An 18,665-nucleotide genomic window follows, 5' to 3' on the forward strand; every position below is an offset into this window, starting at 1 on the left:
TTTCAATTTGGGGAGAAAACGATAAAGAAGTAGCTTGGTTTGATGAATTTAGATGGGTATTGATGTATTAGGTAAGCTTGAGGTGACAGTGGATTTGGTAAGTAAGGTATTATGGGAAATACCTTCTAATAAGATCAGAACAGAAGATCAGCCAATTGTTATTGAGGCAGGGTATAAATTGGCTACTATCAAGGCTGTTGAACAGATAAAATGGCCTAATTGGCCAGCAGAAGTTTTGGAGATAGCTCAAAAATATAAGGAAGTTTGGACAACCCATAAGACAGAATGTGGAAAAATAGAAGCAGAAGTCTTTGTTACTAGACCAGATCCCCCACCTCAAAGACAGTATAAGTACCCTGAGGAAGCAGAACCCAGTTTAATGAGAATTATTCAAGGGCTTTTGGATCAAGGAGTAATAGTAAAGCAACAAAGCGTGAATAATGCAGCTATCTGGCCAGTTTTAAAGGCAGATGGTAAGACTTGGAGATTTACCATTGATCTTAGGCCATTGAATAAGGTAAATCCAGTGATTGCTTCAGTGGTAGAAAAGTATTGTGAAGTGATTGCTCTGTTATAGGAGGAGCATGATGGTTCACTGGGCTAGATTTAGCCAATGTATTCTTTGCAATCCCTTTACACCCAGCCTCCTGGTACAAGTTTGCCTTTACCTTCCGGTAAAGACAGTTCAGTTTCTGTCAAACCCCACAAGGTTTCCATAACAGCCCTGGTATCTGCCATACGTACGTGAACAAAATGTGGGATAACTTGCCTAATAATGATAACATCATATCGTATGTAGATGGTATCCTTTTAAGCACAAAAACTAAGGAAGAAAATTTAGGAATATTAGATTTGGTACTGCAGAAAATAAAGGAAACAGGGTTTAAGGTTAGTTCAGAAAAAGCCCAAATAGGCCAACAGCAAGTAAACTACTTACGAGTAACGTTAGGACAAGAGGGATGATCACCAGATAAACAAAGGGTAGAATTATTGCAAAAATTACCAGCCCTGCAGATATATCTACTTTAAGGTCATTTTTGGGTATGACAAATTTCTCAAGAGAACATATAGAGAATTATACAGAGAAAGCCAGCCCACTGTATACATGATTAAAAAAGGGTAATAACTGGGAATGGGGATTAGAACAGCAGGTAGCTTTTGCACAGTTTAAAAAAGCATTAGCGCAAGGTCCAGCTTTAACACACCCAAAGTAGGACAACCTTTTGTGCCCCAATTGGCTACTACCAGCATAGTTCCCTGTAAGGTGCGCGCCTGCGCATGAAGCAATGAAGGACTGCTCACCTAATTACTGGAGCCGCGCAGTGTGGCTCCAGTAATCAGGTGCCTGCTTCTGAGTCATGACCCTGCAGACAGAGAACGTGGAGAAGGTGAGCTGGTGGGCTTGGTGGGGGAAATAAGCAGGGCCGGTGCTTCCATTTAGGTGACCTAGGTGGTCGTCTAGGGCCAGGATTTGAGGGGGCGGGACCTGCCGCTGAAGTGCCCCGAAGACCGGGAGCATGGAAGGACCCCCCCTACGGCGCCAAAAACCCTAGCACCGCTCCTGGAAATAAGGGGTGGGTGCGGGTGAGTGGAGGGACTAGGGAATGGGTGGGGATCAGGGGAGTGAGGTGGAGAGGTGGGAAGCGGGGAGAGGTGAATCAGAGAGAAGTCTGACTCTCTCCCAGGCAGTCCCAGCTGGGCTGTGGACTGTGGGTGGCAGCAGGGAGAGATGGGACGGAGTCTTTCTCCGAGGCAGCCCCAAGCTGGACTGCGGCGTACAAGCAGCAGCGATGGGACAGAGTGCCTCTCCTAGGCAGCCAGGATAGACAGGAAATAGTCCCTCTTCAAGGAAGCCCCAAGCTGGGCTGCAGTGTGCAAGCTGCAGCCCAGAAAGGTGGGACAAGAGAGTCCCAGGCAGCCCCTGCTGGGCTGCAAACTTTGCAGCGGGCAGGCAGTGGTTGGGAGAGACTGGATAAGGGAGTCCCAGCTGAGCTGTGAGCAGCCGCTGGGAGAGACAGACAACCCCCACAATACCAGTAAGAAAGATTTAACTTAGGGTATGTCTACACTGCCCACATTACAGCGTGGCCGCGGCAGTGCTGTGACCTGGGCAGTGTAGCCACGCTTTGTTGCCAGGTGAGAGCTCTCCCGGTGATAAAAAATAACCACCCTGAACAAACGGTGGGAGCTTTATTGCCGGTAGCGTGGCTCCCGGCGATAAAGCACTGTCCATACTGGCATTTTTCAGCACTAAAACTTTTGTCGCTCAGGGGGGTGTTTTTTCACACCCCTGAACCACTAAAGTTTTAGCACTGAAAGTGGCAGCGTAGACACAGCCTAAATGTTACTTTTTGAATGTCATATTTGTTTGTCACTATGTTGAAGATTACCCCACGTGTGCGATTTACATATATATGCATTTTGTAGGATTTTACCTCTTTCTGCCAATCATCAAGTGTATTTTAGCTTCATTTTCATTATTCTACCACTGATTGTACCAGAATTTTGTATAGAAGTCAAGTGAAGCCAACTGAATAGAAAAAGTAGAAACAGGATTTGAGATGTGCTTTATATACAACTGCTATTATTTTTCAAAAAAGGAGATTCCCTTAGATAAGTAGTGCTGGCTGGAGAATAAGTAATTGTTTTTTTAAAAAGAATCCAAATAAATCATCTCTCCAAACTGTAATTAAAAATCACATTTAGTAACTATTTCTATAATCACAAAAGTGACAATATATTATTTATGCCTAGCTTTTGCATTAGATGGCATTTCAGAATTGCTTAACTGGTATATAGGTTAATTACTCTAGTTCAGAGGTTCTAAAACTGTGGTCTGCGAGCTCTATTCAGGTGGTCCGCAGATAGATCCCTCTAAGGTGAGTGCCTGGGTGACCGTTCACGAGAGAATGAAGGGCCACCCACCTAATCAGTGGAGCTGCGCAGGTGTGGCTGCTGTGGTGGGGGAGATAACCCCCTCCTTCCTAGCCCCAGCTCGATGGTTGCTGTGGCAGGGGAGACTCCCCTCCTTCCCAGCCCCACCTTGGAGGCTGTCACAGCGGGGGAGAGAGGACACATCTATAGCATTAGAAAGGTAAGACTACTAAAATTAAAATATGAGTTGTGTGCTTTTATTTGTAGAACAAAAATCATTAATTATTATTAAGTTTATTTTTTATATAATGCTTTTATTCAAAGCACTTTACAATAGCTAGCTAATGGTACAAACAAGATTTGGAAAGATCATTAAGTGGTCTGCCGAGACCCTCAGCAATTTTCAGGTAGTCTGCGAAAAAAACGTTTTGAGAACCACTGATCTAGTTCCTACAATTAATGCTGCTTAAAATGTTTGGATTTAGTTTTGTCTGAGAACATGTATTATACCTTTAAAGTTTGATTTGCAGTATCATTCTTGTATTTTGTAACCTGTCACGTCCCAGCCCAGCTCTGGGGCTGGGGTTGCCAGGAGAGATGCCTCCAGACGAATGATTTCCATTAAGTTTCAGAATTTGTTTAGGGAGAGGTACTGAAAACTATTAAGGCCAGATGTTTGCTATCTGGTATAGTTCTGCTGTTCAGAGTACTCCCATTGACTCATAAATAGAAACTAGCAAGCACTTGGTGCTAGGTGTTTTGTAGATTGAAGACTTTATTTGCAAGTTTTTTGAAGCAGGGGTCTGTCTGCAAACTCCAAAGCCATGTGTTAATGTGCTCCATTTACTTAAGGCCTGCACTTGTAAAAACTTAATGAGCCTACTCTCTCTGAGTTTCTGAGTTGGTGAAACACACAAATTACAATATGAAACCGGAAGAACTTTGCCTTGTTCTACAGGGCTGAAAGGGCTTTGTTGCACTTTCAAGAAACACTCACTTAAAATACACATAACAACCACCAGCCACTTGATGTTTTACTTCCCTTTGTATTTTCAGTGTTGTCAGTTTTGTTTGCTGTCTGTGTCACTTTATTACTTACTTTTACTGTTCTGTGTGTGAAGTATTAATCAAATTAAGTGTTGCCATCCCATAGAAACTGTATAAGCCTGAGTGAATGCCTTTTACTCCCTTTTCCAGTGTCAGAAAATATTGTATTAATATTTGCAAGGAGAGCATGACTATTTCTAGTTGACTCAGATTTGTTTAGCATCTTAAAGCTGAGCTATGTGTGCAGATAATATGCATGCAAGAGGTAAAGTTTTGTGGACTGCAAAAGTCTGTAGCATGCTAGTGTTTTGGCAGATGTTTTAATTTTTGAGAGCAGCTTTCCCTAAAGATTTAGTCGTCCATGGGAATAGGTTATTAAATTGGGCCTCTGGTGCATATTTTTTATGCTTTCACTTAATGGCCATATCTTTGTTTTATTTATGTAGCTGTTTTCAGTATGTCACATTTTGGCGTGTTTACTAGCTTGAGTTGTTAGAATGGATGATAAAATGCATGTACTCCACTCCAAGGGATACTGAGGGTGTGTCTACACTACGGGATTATTCCGATTTTACAGAAACTGGTATTTGGAAACAGATTGTATAAAGTCGAGTGCACGCGGCCACAGTAAGCACATTAATTTGTCGGTGTGCATCCATGTACTGAGGCTAGCGTTGATTTCTGGGGCAATGCACTGTGGGTAGCTATCCCATAGCTATCCCATAGTTCCCGCAGTCTCCCCCACCCATTGGAATTCTGGGTTGAGATCACAATGCCTGATGGGGCAAAAACAGTGTTGTGGGTGATTCTGGGTAAATGTCATCAGTCAATCCTCCCTCCGTGAAAAGCAATGGCAGACAATCATTTCGCGCCCTTTTCCTGATTGCCCTGCAGATGCCATAGCACGGCAACCATGGAGCCCGTTCAGCCTTTTGTCACTGTCACTATATGTGTACTGGATGCTGCTGACAAAGGAGTACTGCAGTCCTACACAGCAGCATCCCTTGCTTTTCAGGTTAGCAAAACGGTTACCAGTCCATTGTACCATCTGCTTGCTCATGGGTGTCCTGGTTGGCCTTGCTGAGGTCAGTTGGGGGCGCATGACAAAAATGGGAATGACTTCCCAGGCCATTCCCTTCTTTACGTTTTGTCTAAATGTAGAGTCAGTCCTGCTAGAATATCAAGCAAGCCTACTAAAGTACCAGAGATGCAAACGGCTGCGCGGTTCAGAACCCCAGAGATCCACAGAAATGATGAGCTGCATGCCATTCTTGGGGTGCCCCTGAACAACCCTACCATTGCTTCCCTCCTCCCCACCCCTCCTGGGCTACCGTGGCAGTGTCCCCCATTTGTGTGATGAAGTAATAAAGAATGCAGGATAGGACACAATACTGACTTATTGAAATAAATGGTGGGGACACAGCCTCCAGCTGCTATGATATTCCAGGCAGGACTGATCTCCAGGAGACAAACTTAAAGAAGAGAATGACAGAGTCATTCCCATTTTTGCCCAGACGCCCCCGGCCAACCTCACCGAGGCCAGCCAGGAGCACTCACAGGATGACAATGACGGATACCAGTCCTACTGCACATCTGCCATCGGGGAGGGGATGCTGGGGTGTTAGCACTGCAGTACCGTGTCTGCCAGCAGCATCCAGTAGACATATGTGACATTGAAAAAGGCGAGAAATGATTTTTCCTTTACTTCATGAGGGGGGGTTGGGGGGAAGAAGTCATGACATATACCCTGAACCGACCGCGACAATGTTTTTGACCCTTCAGACATTGGGAGCTCAGCCAGAATGCAAATGATTTTTGGAATCTGCGGGAATGTGGGATAGCTGGAGTCCTCAGTCTTCTCCCTCCCTCCGTGAGAGTCCATTTGATTCTTTGGCTTTCCGTTACGCTTGTCATGGCAGCATGTGTGAGTCCCTGCTGTGGCCTCTGTTATCTTAGAGATTTGTCAAATGCTTTGCATTTCGTCTTTGGAACAGGCTCTGATAAAACAATTTCATTCTCCCTATACAGAGATCAGATTGAGTATCTCCCGTATGGTCCATCCTGAGCTCTTTTCAATTCTGGGACTGCATGGTCACCTGTGCTGGTGAGCTCTCCATGCTGAGCAAACAGGAAATGAAATTCAAAGTTTGCAGGGCTTTTCCTGTCTACCTGGTCAGTGATCTCAAGTTCAGATTGCTATCCAGAGCGGTCACAATGGTGCACTGTGGGATAGTGCCCGGAGGCCAATACTGTCGAATTGTGGCCACACTAACCCTAATCCGACATGGCAATACCGATTTCAGTGCTACTCCCCTCATCGGGGAGGATTACAGATACTGGTATTAAGATCCCTTTATATCGATATAAAGGGTTTCATTGTGTGGACGCGTGCAGGGTTAATTTGGTTTAACGCTGCTAAATTCAGTATAAACTCGTAGTGTAGACCAGGCCTTAGTCAGCACCTCTCCTAAGATAGCATGGGCTATAACTGAGGCTGGATGGCACTATAGCAGTGGTGCCCCACATTGTGAGAGGACAATCAATCACATACAGAGAGTCTACTGTCTTGTCTCTGTCCTATTTCAGTGTAATACAGCCATCAGCCCAAGCCCAGCCACTGTTGTCCTGGCTCTGATTCATTGTGTGACGTTTAGGATTAAAAAATTCTGGCTCTACCATGGGTTTGAGTGGGTAGGAAATAAGAGCAGATGGCTTAAAATCTCTCCAGGCTTCCCCCTCTGAGCGAACACCAACAGAACAGAGGAGAGCAATCCAGATCTGAGAATGAGACTGCTAACTTAGTACTAAAATACTGAAGCTGTCCATCTATTGCTTAGGTGCAGAAATAAAAATAAACGAATAAAATATTCAGAAGGATTTCATTCCTCAATCTTTCCCCAGAGCTGAATCACCCACTTTGATGAATGGCTAAGCAAATTACTCTGGAGCAATTTTAAGCGAGATCATTGATAAAGTAGATGTAATTTGGTTTATGGATGGTTCAAGCTTTTATGAGGAAGGCAAGGCACAAACATAGTATGCAGCAGTAAGAATATCCGATGAAAAGGTTTTTAAGGAACAGTGCTTACCTCATTCAGCACAAGCTGCTGAAACTGTAGTGGTAGCATTGGAAGATATGCCAGCGGATGAAACTGTGGCTATTTTCACAGATTCTGAATGGGTTTTGAGAGCTATAGTGAATTGGATGCCTCAGTGGCAAAAGAGGGGCATGAAAAGTTAATATACTTGTGGGATTTAGCACAACAAAGGACACAGCCACTATTAGTGGGAAAAGTAAAAGCCCATAAGAAAAATGTTGAAGGAGCTCAGTGGAATTAGAAGGCAGATGAACAAGCTAAAGAAGGAGCCAAGCAGGGGATAGTATGGCAGCCACAATCCCAGTCAATCCCAGTAGCTAATGAGAAGGAGAAAGAATAGAACAGAGAAAAGATCCTGAAAGAAAAAAATTGGCATCAAAAGAAAAACACCAAGGGTGGCAAATTTGGCAACATGAAACAGGACTGATGTTGGCTACCAAAACGGATGATGATATGTCTGAGTAGTTCCAGAAGAAATCAAAACTGAAATTATCTCACTGGTACATGATAAGGGACATATGGGAATATTTAAGATCCTTGACAGACTACAAATGGCAGATTGGTAGCCAACTATAAGGGCATATGTAGAACAGTATGTAAACAATTGCTTATCCTGTGCAGCAAATAATGCAGACACAAAAATAATGAAAGGACCGTTGAGACATCAAAGAATAGAGAGTCCATGGGTTAGATTACAAATCAATTTTATTGGTCCACTGACAAAAACTGCAAAGGGAAACCAATATTATTTGTTGATAGTGGACTCTTTTGCTAAGTGGGTAGAGGCAATCCCTACAAGAAATAATACTGCCTTAACCACAGCTAGGGGTTTGGTGGATCAGGTTATTACAAAGTAGGGTATCCCCAAAGAAATAGATTCAGATCAGGGACCTCACTTTATAGGGGAAATTACAAAGGGATCGTGTCAAGCTTTTGGCATTAAGCAAAGACTGTAGGTAGCTGGACATCCTCAAAGTTCAGGGCAAGTAGATTTGAACTCAACCTTATCAGTTTTAAACATTAATACAGAAGTTGATCTAATGCCATTTGCCTCACAAGAGTTTTGTGTGACAAATGTACTGGGAGGACAAATTTTTATTCCATTAAGTGTACCGATATCAATTAAAATAGACCAAAAATAGGTAAACGCTAGATTTGGTCTTATGCATAGAGGAGCGGTGGAATATGGAATGATAAGGATTGACATAATAGAAGTACTGAGTTATTTTATTGATGTCAACAACTGGGTGTTATGCAGCACAATTTAATTTTCTCTATTCGTTTAATGATATTATTATAGGAATGTTTAAGAATTTTTTTATCATATATGATAATTGTTAATGATAAGAAAATATTAAATAAGCTTAACTAAGGAAATAGACATATATAAAGGAAAAAATAATAAATAAATATTGTTAGTATAGTTAAGATAAATAATAAAAGAAAGATATCATTAGTATTGAGAAGAATGTAGCTATCATTTGATGCAAAGGAATTTTGTTTTACCGTTAAATTTGTATATTGCTAAAATAAAAGATAAATTTATTCGAAAAAGAATAGGGTCTCTCATTCTTTATGTCTTTCAGAAGGGGAAGCCAAATGGTAGAAGAGGTGGTTCTATTCGTCTTGGCTCTTCTGGGTATTTGTGTCTACGGGATTCTGCTATGGTGATGCGAATTCGGACAAAACATTGATGATCTGATGGGCCAAGTCCCATCCCAATGGTAAGGTTTTGGCTAATAGCATTGAGCAATGTGTTTTCATAATCCGTAAACTAAAGAATGCGGCAATAAGAGTAGTAATGGAACCTGTTTGGTTTATAGAGTTTATGGCACAAAATTATGTGGGTAGGGTACTCATCACAGATGCTGCCCCCAAATATAATATTTTATTCAGAGATCAAGGAAAGGGAGTATTGATATGGCAGAGGTCTTATGAGAAATCACCACAACCTTCAAATTGTACATGGAAATCTGATGAAGGAATGGGAACCATACTTGATAGAATAATAGGGTTGGACTATGGCACTATACACTCTTAGAAGGATTAAAGAAAATTGCGCGCTAGATGAATCTGTTAGTAAGTGCAGAAGAGAGAGTAGATTCAGATATAGGGACCACAATCAAACCACAGACAATGGTTTTGAAAAGAACAATGAAGGCAAACACAGACACAACCACTGTCAACAGTATTCAAGTGTGAGTTCACAATTCAAATGAATGATAGAGCTAAAGCAATAACCATTATCTTGGGTCCTATAAAAGCTATAGAACAAAGTTTGGAAAACAGGAAGTTTATTATAACCTATTAAAATGCTCATAAGTGCTCCATTACTTATGCCTCCCAAGGGCGAGGACACTTAATGACCCATCCGGATTATCATATCTCCCCAAAACCATCAAACTGTGATTGGGATGCTGCAGATAAAAGGAGTGAAATATACAGGAAAGTGATAAGAGCATGGCAATGTGCAATAATAGAGGGACCTAATCTAAGGACCTAATGACGTGATCAGATAATTTGACCATATATCCAAATAAGAATTCTTCATGTGCTGTCATAGCATGGTATGTCCCTGAGTGAAGTAAGGAGAGTTCAAGAACAATACTCATACAATGCTATCATAATTTTGTTAATGTGACAGAAACCAATTTCAAATTATGGACCTGCAAGAGGGGGTCAGTAGAATATATATTTGGTGTGAATTATGTGTTGAAATAGTATATAAAAGTCAGATTAAATTATAGATACTATGGTATGTACATATGCTAGAAAGTGACACATGAAGAAGGAAATTTGGGTCAAATTTTATTTCCAGTATTGGTGTGAAGGTAAATAAAAGGCGAGGAAGTGGAACTTGGAGAATTAACAGTCCTCATTTTAGTTATCCTTCTCTTTTACGTGAATATCTAAACCTGGGTCAACGGCTTTGTTATAGTGCTGTTTTATGGATATGGATTGGGTTCTTGCACTAATAAGTCAAATGTTATTATATTAGAGGCCTTAAGCATATGTATGAAAAGTTCAATGTGTACTAACTTGCAACATTGTATTTGTCTCATAGTCTATTTAATCTTCTGAGTCAATTGAATGTGTGATCTTTAAAAATAATCCAATTGTGCCTTATTACCTATGATACATTGTAATTATTTTCTTTTCCTTTCTTACTTTACTGAATAATATACATTGTAACCTTTTCTTTTTCTTTCGTGCTTTACTGAATATACTGTAATCACCTAATTTTTTCTCTCAGTAAATAAGACTTTGTTTTCAAAGCATTACTTGTGTGCCTATTCTTGATCAGAAGGCTGTATCTATTAGCAGGATTAGCCTCCTCTGGGGCCTTTTTAACCACAGAAAGATTTTTTGGGTTAAAGGACTTAAAAAACAGTCCTCATATTTTTGTGGTGACAATAGTGTGTTAAGGCATCACCCTGAAACATTTCAGGAATACTCCACTTTGGGGATACTCATTTGAATTTATTTTTATAAGAGATATTTAAAGCAGTAGTAAGTGGTGCAAGGAAATGTTCATTTGACTAAGTTATATAGGAAAATAGCTTTACCAAAACTATATTGACCATATCTGATTCAAAGAAAAATATAATAGGAAAACCTAAGTTTATATAGTTTCATCTGTAAGAAATGGACTTGTTAGCAAATGAGCTTTCAGATGTCTTGCAGTATTACTATGCCTGATGTGACCATTAAAAAAACCTTGAGAAAAGACCTCTTCACTTCAAAGGTTAAAACACAATGCCGAGTTCAAACTTTATTCTCCTGGAATTGTGAAATTTGACAATAAGCAGATCTTTAGGATCCCGACCAGGTCGCTATTTTATTTTAACAATGTGAAAACACTTAGATTGTTTGTACAGATCTAAAAGTTGTGGCATTAAAGAAAGACTATGTGCAATCTTAGGACTTAATTGGAAAACTGTCTTGGATTTTTTTTTTGAACTGCTATTGCTAAATGTTCTTGTACCACTTAGAGAACATTTTTAAAACACAGTTATGACCATATGTGAAGCTATGATTTTTTTGTAGACTTCCAGGTGTTCTGTATCACAGATGGAATAACCCTAAGAGAAGTGTTTTCAGACTTCTTTTAAATTGAGCCTTTTCTTTGTATAACTTCCTGCAGTTACCACATCTACAGTGTTATTTCTGTTTTAGGCACACAAGTTGCCCACTTCTACATATACCTGTTATAGCACTGACAGACTAACAATGTTCCATTTGCAACTGCTGTATGAGTTCTGATTAGCTATGCATCCAGTGTTGCACTATACAGCCATTTCCCCAATGCAATTATTTTCTTCAGCAGGATTTTAAAATGTAGGTTTATTAGTTGGAATAGTTCACACATTTCTAGAATGCCTCATCTCAAGAGATCGCAGTGTTTAACAAGTGATAATTTGTTTAACTTGTTTGTGATAAACAAGTTAGTCACTTCAGCCACTTCTAAAACATAGGTGAAAGTCCATATATATTTTGAGGCAAAATGACAATTATCAGGAACAGCTGTATATTATTGCCCCAAAACTTCATTAACATTAATGGCATTAAGGTTGCCTAGCACTGGCTCATTCCCTTACAGGAGAGTTGCAGCTACTTTTAGAAAAACAAAACACTGTTTCATTGTTCGGGAAACCAGGGAGGTGCCCATGTCATGATTATATTACCCTAATGCAGCTGCTTAGAGTCTATCAACTTCGCCTCTATTTTCCTTGACAATTTTTCAAACATAAAATTTGAAATTGTGGCCATTAAACTAAAAGCTTTGATCTCAGGGTAAAGCTTCCAGAAGAAGGACCTCAGCTGAAGAACGTAGGCCCCCTGTGAGGAAAGCACACACAACGTTCTCACAGAGCTACCAAGACACCACTCAAATTCACAGTACATGGGCAGTGCTCAGTGTATCACACCTTGAGCCACCCACTTACTCTGATCTGATATCAGGCTGCTTGCAAACATTGGTGCTTGCGATAGAGCCCCAGTCCTGACACGCATGCTCAAGTATCTTTGGATCATCATATTGACTCAAGCCACATTGTAGTTGCAAATTACACCTGAAATGAATTTTAAAATATTGCTTCTTCAAAGGGCCAGGTTGTGCCACAGACACCAGCAGAGAGCAATTCTGAGCAGGGAACATCATTTTGGACAAGATTACAGCAGCAGTTTGAGCCTCAAGTGTATGGGCTGGTCTGCGCTGGGGGAGGAGGTATCGATCTAAGATACGCAACTTCAGCTACGTGAATAGCGTAGCTGAAGTAGAAGTATCTTAGATTGATTTACCTCAGGTTCTCACGGCGCGGGATCGACGTCCACGGCTCCCCCTGTTGACTCTGCTACCGCCGTTCGCTCCGGTGCAGTTCCGGAGTAGACGGGAGTGCATTTGGGGATTGATATATTGTGTCTAAGATGAGATGCGATATATCGATCCCTGAAAAATTGATCGCTACCCGCCGATACGACGGGTAGTCCGGACGTACCCTAAGAATCACAGACATAAACAAAAATTTTGATATTGCATTTTTGGGGAGACTATCTCAGGAACACCTTGCTCCCACAACTGCAGATTTTGATCTCTAATCCTACTTCAGACCTTAACGATGCACAGTAATTTTCAGGACAGTCCAATCAAGCATGCAGACTTCCAACCAATTTTTGTAAGTGCTCTAAAAAGTAAGCTCATCTAAACTTTAGCATAGCTACCACTCTGGCATAATGGTGACTAAATTACTACAAGTGGCTGAGAACTGACTGAAGCTTCAGGGGAATTTAAAGAAGCAAGATCATAATCCAAGTCTTTTAAAAGTCATTTCAAGTGGCTCAAGAGCATACTGCATTGTTGGCATGTCACATTTTTTAAGTATCAGCACAAGCCTGCTTAGCCTGCAAAATTTCAGATGGTCACAGGGGAAATTGTGGCAACAGGGTTTTGATCTTTTCTTTTAAACATGAAAATGATTGTTGTTAATATGACAAGATGCATGATTTTTGTTTTGGAGAGGATCACTATGTCACGTATGTGGTACTGCATATGTTACTACCAGCAGGCTCACAGATAGACTAAGGCCTGGTCTACACTACACGTTTAAACCGATTTTAGCAGCGTTAAACCGATTTAACGCTGCACCCATCCACACAACGAGGCCCTTTATATCGATATAAAGTGCTCTTTAAGCTGGTTTCTGTACTCCTTCCCGATGAGAGGAGTAGCGCTGAAATCGGTATTACCATATCAGATTAGGGTTAGTGTGGCTGCAAATCGACTATTGGTTCCGGGCGGTATCCACAGTCACCACTGTGACCGCTCTGGACAGCAATCTGAACTCAGATGCACTGGCCAGGTAGACAGGAAAAGCCCCGCGACCTTTTGAAGTTTTCATTCCGTTTGCCCAGCGTGGAGTTCTGATCCAGCATGGGCAATGCAGCCAAATCAAAAGAGCTCCAGCATGGCCATACGGGAGATACTGGTCTGATCGCTGTATGGGAGAACAAATCTTCTATCAGAGCTCCATTACAGAAGACGAAATGCCAAAGCATTAAAAAAATCTCCAGCTATGATACAGAGTCCACAACAGTGCTGCATGACAGCGTAACGGAAGCCAAGAATCAAATGGACGCTCATGGAGGAGGGAGGGGGTACTGAGGACTCCAGCTATCCCACGTCCCCAGCAGTCTCCGAAAAGTATTTGCATCTTGGCTGAGCTCCCAATGCTGTTAGGGTCAAACACATTGTCCGGTGGTTCAGGTATAGCTCGTTTAATACCCCTCCTCCCCTCCGTGAAAGAAAGGAAAAAAATCATTCCTTGACTTTTTTCAATGTCACCTATGTCTACTGCATGCTGCTGGTAGACGCGATGCTGCGGCAGTGAACAGCAGTATCCTCTCTCTCCTTCCCTTTCTGGTGGCAGATGTACAATATGACTGCTATCCATCATGCATCATCAGCCGTGAGTGTTCTGGCTGGCCCAGATGAGGTCGGCCAGGGGCGCCTGGTAAAAATAGGAATGACTCCGGTCATCCATTAGATAGTACAGAATGGCTGGTAATCATCTTCATCATAGCACTGGGGCTGAGCTCCCATCAGCTCCTCCCTTTCATGCGTAAAGAAAAGATTCTGTACTGCCTGGACTATCATAGCAGTGGATGCTGGGGCTCCTTCCCTGCACGTTTAATGTCCTGCCTGGACTATCATAGAAGCTGGAGGCTGCCTCCCCTCATTTTACTCACTAACAAGTCAGTGTTTCTTATTCCTGTATTCTTCTTTCTTCATCACACAAATGGGGTACACTGCAACAGTAGCCCAGGAAGTTGGGGGAGCAGGGAAGCAATGAGTGGGGTTGTTGCAGGGGACCCCCTAGAATGGCATACAGCTCATCATTTCTGCAGATCTGACATGGAGCGGCTGTGCTCTCTGGTTCTCTAGTACAACTTGCCCCATATTCTAGCATGACTCACTCTATTTTTAGATACCATAAAGGAGGAATTGACTCGAGTCATTCCTATTTTTGTCTTTGCGCCCGCCAGCCAACCTCAGCAAGGCACCCATGACAGCAGCAACAGTACAGAACGACTGATAGCCATCATCTCTTGCCAGTTTACAATGGCATGGCAGACGGTACAGAACAACTGATAACCGTTCTGCATCTTGCAAAGCACATGAATGCTGCTGTGTGCGCTGCAGTACCGCCTCTGTTAGCAACATCAGTTAGACCATACTGGTGACAGTAAAAAAAAGCTGAATGGGCTCCAGGGTTGCCATGCTATGGTGTCTGCCAGGGCAATCCAGGGAAAAAGGGCGCGAAATGATTGTCTGCCATTGCTTTCACGGAGGAAGGAATGAGTGATGACATTTACCCAGAATCACCTGCAGCACTGTTTTTGCACCATCATGCATTGGGGTCTCAACCCAGAATTCCAATGGGCGGGAGAGACTGCAGGAACTATGGGATAGCTATGGAATAGCTACCTACAGTGCAACGCTCTGGAAATCAACGCTAGCCTCGGACCATGGACGCACACCACCGAATTAATGTGCTTAGTGTGGCTGCATGCACTCGAATTTATACAATCTGTTTTACAAAACCGGTTTATGTAAAATTGGAATAATCCCGTAGTGTAGACATATCCTAGGCTAGAGTGTATTACAGTCAACTATTACATATGGATAGTATTAAAGATATATTAATTGCTGTATGCATGTACGCCACTCATGTATAGATCTCAGTGGATCACAAAGAGGGATATCAGCAGTTCCATTTTTCTTGTCAGAGCAGCTTACATGTGTTACAAAAGAACTGAATCAGAGAGCAGAGGCCAGAACCCAGAGCTGCAACCCCCACCTTGCTCCAGCCTGCAATGCCTTCCTAGAACCCAACAATGATGGGGGAGTACAAGAAAATTATGAGATAATGTTGGTCAGCATGATTGGCAGTGGTCTCAGTGCACCAGCACCCTAACCGTAGTCAAATTTTTGGTACGCCTGATGGCAAAGCAGAGCTTTGAGGAAGGCTAATGAATTAGTTTTGAGGATGTTTATGGGAAGCTTCTGTCAAGTGTGTGAGACAGCATGGGAGAAAGCACAAAGCTGCTTGAAAATTTAACAAGTGGGAGGTAGAGACTAATATCATAGGATGATTAGAGGCAGGAATCAACCTTTTGATGCTGAATGAGAGATGATAGATAGGTTGTGAAGGGCCTTGAAATTGAAGACATGTAGTGAAGAAGAGATCAGTCGTGTGTACAGTGGATTAAAGCTCACAGGAAAGCATTTAGCAATGCTTTGTTAATACAGCTTATAACTAACTCTGTTTAAGTTTTGATAAAGTTTTTTACTTAAAGAAATGCTCTGGTGCATTAAAACAGGCAGGTGATTTAGCATCTAACATTTAATATCTTAATAATTGTGCATTTGTGTACAGAAGAGGGCAGCCTCTCTCTGTTTCCTCCTTCAGAAAATCAGTGAATTGTGGCATAGAAGTGTAATGATAGTAGATACAGGAATTGAGCTATGTTAACATGATAATTTGCTTATATATATTTCTAGGTAAAACATGGTAATTGATAGTGGCCGGGGATATCATTGCAGTTTGTCTAATGTGGGTTAAACAAATTAGAAGCTAAATTGTATGCCTAATTTACATATGCAGTTACGACAATAGCATTCACAAAGTTGATTGCACATGCAAGAGACCAGTGGTTTGTGGGTTCTGAGAAAAACTGATTAATACATATTGTAGTGCAAATACTGCAAGCTAGTGATGTGACCAGTACTCAGAGCAGATTTAATTGGCATGCAAATCCAGAGTATATGGAATCACTCAGATAGAGATGCTAAGAAAGACATCAAATTTGCAAATTTGACACCATCAGCTCTGGACTAAACAAAGATTGTGAATGGCTTGCCAATTACAGAACCAGTTTCTCCTCCCTTGGTTTTCACACTTCTACTGCTAGAACAGGGCCCCATCCTCCCTGATTGAACTAACCTTGTTATCTCTAGCTTGCTTGCTAGCATATATATATACCTACCCCTGGAAATTTCCACTACCTGCGTCTGACGAAGTGGGTATTCACCCACGAAAGCTCATGCTCCAAAACGTCTGTTAGTCTATAAGGTGCCACAGGATTCTCTGCTGCTTTTACAGATCCAGACTAACACGGCTACCCGTCTGATACAATTCACACTGACTTACTGTAGAAATCCCTCTATACAGAAATCATAATGGAAAACATCAGCAAGATTCACTCCTGTGCCAAGATCCTAGGGGATGCTCTAAATTACAAAATCTGGCTATAGTTCCCCACTGCGTTCAAGGAGGCTCTGTGCTGGGTGCAGACATCCCCCATTTTGGAACAGCTTGAAGTATCAGGGCTTAACATTGCAAGGTTGCTGTTCCAAGAAACTTAACTTCTTATTTATCTGTAAATTTCCATGCACACCAATGCTGCTCTATTATGTTACAAAACTGACATGAGAATTTGCCAGACAAGCACATGTATTTACTTGCCAGCACATTAATATGATGACTGACAATATCACAAATGGTATTCTACACCCCATTCAAAATAGAATACTTGCCTCAAGTGAGTGAGGGAACAAAGTCTTGCAAAACTGTGCTATAAAAATAATCTGTCAATTAATTGCTGTATTTGCAAGATTATTTCTTGGACCCCCGTCAGTAATGACAGAGTATCTCCACCTGGCAAATGATCCACCATTCCACCTCCTCCCAAAGAGTTTTGCTATATCTTTTTGGTAGGAGGAAGGTTGTCACAGTATCTATTTCAGCCTCATCCCAGACAGGAAAAAATCTTTAATAGTGGGCAGGCAGAAACCATAGTTTCTTCCAGCTGATGCAAAAAAACATCAAAGATGGAACTCAAGTACCCAGACTCTCTGCACAAATGATCACACCACAATTCGGATTGCACTTTCTCTAAGCAAGGCTCAGAAGAACCAGGTCATTCTGCACTTGTGCAGTGTCTGTATAAGCAAATACTAGTGTAACAGCTCCATCCATGCAATTAGTCCTTCCATCCGAGTACTACAGTGCACGAGTCACTGCTTAGATGGCCTTGGGTTTCTGTATTCTTCTGACCCAGAGTCAAGATTTCTGTAAACTTCTCACCTGCACACATCTGAAGTCCCATTGCATGACTGTCACCAGTGCCTGCTTCTTTGCTATTGCTTTGTTACTAACTTGCTTTTGGAGCATTTCTGAGGAGAAGCCATCATCACAAGAGGTTGCTAAGAGCCAGCCTGAGACAGACATCAGAGTATTTGTAAATATCTGGTACTATGAGGAGATTCAGTCTCAGCTGAACTGTTATTTGGAATACTCAGAGATCAGTTATTCCTTTTTTTGTAGACCCTACATCATCTTGATTGGTGTGTTTGTGTGTGTGCGTGTCCAGGTCTTTGGTTTGTTTTTTGTTTTCATTGGTTACTTATTGCAGCTAGCTTGAGTGTTTTTGTGTTAAAAAAAAGTTAGTTTGCAGTATTTACCTCTTTCCTTAGAGCTGTGGTTCCCAAACTTGTTTCGCCGCTTGTTCAGGGAAAGCCCCTGGCGGACCGAACCGATTTGTTTACCTGCCGTGTCAGCAGGTTCGGCCGATTGCAGCTCCCACTGGTTGCAGTTCACTGCTCCAGGCCAATGGGAGCTGCTGGAAGTGGCGTGGGCTGAGGGACTTCCTGGCTGCTGCTTCCACAGCTCCCATTGGCCTGGAGCAGCAAACTGCGGCCAGTGGGAGCTGCGATTGGCTGAACCTGCAGACGTGGCAGGTAAACAAACCGGTCTAGCCCACCAAGGGCTTTCCCTGCACAAGTGGCAGAACAAGTTTGGGAACCACTGTCTTAGAGTTTATTAAGCATACCTTTATTAACCTTCAGATAACCACTGCTTCAGTATTCCATAATTTCCCTTACTCAGACTCACATAACTTCACAAAAGTAAAATGATAAAGAGACCAGCAAAGCTATCAATATGGTCAAAACCACCACCAACCAAGGGACCAAGGATAACAATAATAGCAAACGATAACAGTAAATGTAGCATTTTTCAAGTCTCAGCTTCATCAGCCCTTCACACTCCCCTACATAGCAAGAGTGATGCAAAAGTCCTCCCTGAT

This window comes from Chelonoidis abingdonii, chromosome 1 (assembly GCF_003597395.2).
Source record: "Chelonoidis abingdonii isolate Lonesome George chromosome 1, CheloAbing_2.0, whole genome shotgun sequence".
Classification (NCBI taxonomy): Eukaryota; Metazoa; Chordata; order Testudines; family Testudinidae; genus Chelonoidis; species Chelonoidis abingdonii.